Below are 4,060 nucleotides of genomic sequence, written 5' to 3'. Positions count from 1 at the left end.
GTCACAACGTAACTGGGTGATTATAAAGGTGCTCTACAGGTGTCTCCAAAGGTACATGTTGGGTTGACGTATTTCGAGATTAGGATTTGTCACTCCGATTGTCGGAGAGGTATCTCTGGGCCCTCTCGGTAATGCACATCACTTAAGCCTTGCAAGCATTGCAACTAATGAGTTAGTTGCGGGATGATGTATTACGGAACGATTAAAGGGACTTGCCGGTAACGAGATTGAACTAGGTATTGAGATACCAACGATCGAATCTCGGGCAAGTAACATACCGATGACAAAGGGAACAAACGTATGTTGTTATGCGGTCTGACCGATAAAGATCTTCGTAGAATATGTAGGAGCCAATATGGCATCCAGGTCCGCTATTGGTTATTGACCGGAGACGTGTCTCGGTCATGTCTACATTGTTCTCGAACCCGTAGGGTCCGCACGCTTAAGGTTTCGATGACAGTTATGTTATGAGTTTATACGTTTTGATGTACCGAAGGTTGCTCGGAGTCCCAGATGAGATCACGGACATGACGAGGAGTCTCGAAATGGTCGAGACATAAAGATTGATATATTGGAAGCCTATGTTTGGATATCGGAAGTGTTCCGGGTGAAATCGGGATTTTACCGGAGTATCGGGAGGTTACCGGAACCCCCCGGGAGCTATATGGGCCTTAGTGGGCCTTAGTGGAAGAGAGGAGAGGTAGCCAAAGATGGGCCGCGCGCCCCTCCCCTCCCTTGGTCCGAATAGGACAAGGAGAGGGGGCCGGCCCCCCTTCCTCTTCTCCCCCCTCCGCGAATCCTATTCCAACTAGGAAAGGGGGGGGAGTCCTACTCCCAGAGGGAGTAGGACTCCTCCTGGCGCGCCTCTCCTGGCCGGCCGCACCCCCCCCCTTTGAGCCTTTATATACGGAGGCAGGGGCACCCCAGAGACACACAAGTTGATCCACGTGATCATATTCTTAGCCGTGTGCGGCGCCCCCTTCCACCATAGTCCTCGATAATATTGTAGCGGTGCTTAGGTGAAGCCCTGCGATAGTAGTACATCAAGATCGTCACCACGCCGTCGTGCTGACGGAACTCTTCCCCGACACTTTGCTGGATCGGAGTCCGGGGATCGTCATCGAGCTGAACGTGTGCTAGAACTCGGAGGTGCCGTAGTTTCGGTGCTTGATCAGTCGGGCCGTGGAGACGTACGACTACATCAACCAAACGCTTCCGTTGTCGAGCTATAAGGGTACGTAGATCACACTCTCCCCTCTCGTTGCTATGCATCACCATGATCTTGCGTGTGCGTAGGAAATTTTTTGAAATTACTACGTTCCCCAACAGTAGCATCCGAGCCTAGGTTTTATGTGTTGATGTTATATGCACGAGTAGAACACAAGTGAGTTGTGGGCGATATAAGTCATAATGCTTACCAGCATGTCATACTTTGGTTCGGCGGTATTGTTGGATGAAGCGGCCCGGACCGACATTACGCGTACGCTTACGCGAGACCGGTTCTCCCGACGTGCTTTGCACATAGGTGGCTTGCGGGTGACAGTTTCTCCAACTTTAGTTGAACCAAGTGTGGCTACGCCCGGTCCTTACAAAGGTTAAAATAGCACCAACTTGACAAACTATCGTTGTGGTTTTGATGCGTAGGTAAGATTGTTTCTTGCTTAAGCCCGTAGCAGCCACGTAAAACTTGCAACAACAAAGTAGAGGACGTCTAACTTGTTTTTGCAAGGCATGTTGTGATGTGATATGGTCAAGACATGATGCTAAATTTTATTGTATGAGATGATCATGTTTTGTAACCGAGTTATCGGCAACTGGCAGGAGCCATATGGTTGTCGCTTTATTGTATGCAATGCAATCGCGCTGTAATGCTTTACTTTATCACTAAGCGGTAGCGATAGTCGTGGAAGCATAAGATTGGCGAGACGACAACGATGCTACGATGGGGATCAAGGTGTCGCGCCGGTGACGATGGTGATCATGACGGTGCTTCGGAGATGGAGATCACAGGCACAAGATGATGATGGCCATATCATATCACTTATATTGATTGCATGTGATGTTTATCTTTTATGCATCTTATCTTGCTTTGATTGACGGTAGCATTATAAGATGATCTCTCACTAAAATTATCAAGAAGTTTTCTCCCTGAGTATGCACCGTTGCGAAAGTTCTTCGTGCTGAGACACCACGTGATGATCGGGTGTGATAGGCTCTACGTTCAAATACAACGGGTGCAAAACAGTTGCACACGCGAAATACTCAGGTTATACTTGAGGAGCCAAGCATATGCAGATATGGCCTCGGAACACGGAGACCGAAAGGTCGAGCGTGAATCATATAGTAGATATGATTAACATAGTGATGTTCACCAATGAAACTACTCCATCTCACGTGATGATCGGACATGGTTTAGTTGATTTGGATCACGTGATCACTTAGAGGATTAGAGGGATGTCTATCTAAGTGGGAGTTCTTTAAGTAATTTGATTAATTGAACTTAAATTTATCGTGAACTTAGTACCTGATAGTATCTTGCTTATGTATGTTTGATTGTAGATAGATGGCCCGTGTTGTTGTTCCGTTGAATTTTAATGCGTTCCTTGAGAAAGCAAAGTTGAAAGATGATGGTAGCAATTACACGGACTGGGTCCGTAACTTGAGGATTATCCTCATTGCTACACAAAAGAATTACGTCCTGGAAGCACCACTGGGTGCCAGGCCTGCTGCTGGAGCAACACCAGATGTTATGAACGTCTGGCAGAGCAAAGCTGATGACTACTCGATAGTTCAGTGTGCCATGCTTTACGGCTTAGAATCGGGACTTCAACGACGTTTTGAACGTCATGGAGCATATGAGATGTTCCAGGAGTTGAAGTTAATATTTCAAGCAAATGCCCGGATTGAGAGATATGAAGTCTCCAATAAGTTCTATAGCTGCAAGATGGAGGAGAACAGTTCTGTCAGTGAGCATATACTCAAAATGTCCGGGTATAATAATCACTTGATTCAGATGGGAGTTAATCTTCCAGATGATTGCGTCATTGACAGAATTCTCCAATCACTGCCACCAAGCTACAAGAGCTTCATGATGAACTATAATATGCAAGGGATGAATAAGACTATTCCCGAGCTCTTCGCAATGCTGAAAGCTGCGGAGGTAGAAATCAAAAAGGAGCATCAAGTGTTGATGGTCAACAAGACCACTAGTTTCAAGAAAAAGGGCAAAGGGAAGAAGAAGGGGAACTTCAAGAAGAACAGCAAGCAAGTTGCTGCTCAAGAGAAGAAACCCAAGTCTGGACCTAAGCCTGAAACTGAGTGCTTCTACTGCAAGCAGACTGGTCACTGGAAGCGGAACTGCCCCAAGTATTTGGCGGATAAGAAGGATGGCAAGGTGAACAAAGGTATATGTGATATACATGTTATTGATGTGTACCTTACTAATGCTCGCAGTAGCACCTGGGTATTTGATACTGGTTCTGTTGCTAATATTTGCAACTCGAAACAGGGACTACGAATTAAGCGAAGATTGGCTAAGGACAAGGTGACGATGCGCGTGGAAAACGGTTCCAAAGTCAATGTGATCACGGTCGGCACGCTACCTCTACATCTACCTTCGGGATTAGTATTAGACCTAAATAATTGTTATTTGGTACCAGCGTTGAGCATGAACATTATATATGGATCTTGTTTAATGCGAGACGTTTATTCATTTAAATCAGAGAATAATGGTTGTTCTATTTATATGAGTAATATCTTTTATGGTCATGCACCCTTGAAGAGTGGTCTATTCTTATTGAATCTCGATAGTAGTGACACACATATTCATAATGTTGAAGCCAAAAGATGCAGAGTTGATAATGATGGTGCAACTTATTTGTGGCACTGCCGTTTAGGTCATATCGGTGTAAAGCGCATGAAGAAACTCCATACCGATGGACTTTTGGAACCACTTGATTATGAATCACTTGGTACTTGCGAACCGTGCCTTATGGGCAAGATGACTAAAACACCGTTCTCCGGTTCTATGGAGAGAGCAACAGATTTGTTGGAAATCATA

Source organism: Triticum urartu, chromosome 4, assembly GCF_003073215.2.
Source record: "Triticum urartu cultivar G1812 chromosome 4, Tu2.1, whole genome shotgun sequence".
Taxonomy (NCBI): Eukaryota; Viridiplantae; Streptophyta; class Magnoliopsida; order Poales; family Poaceae; genus Triticum; species Triticum urartu.
Note: the sequence above shows the minus strand (reverse complement) of the source record.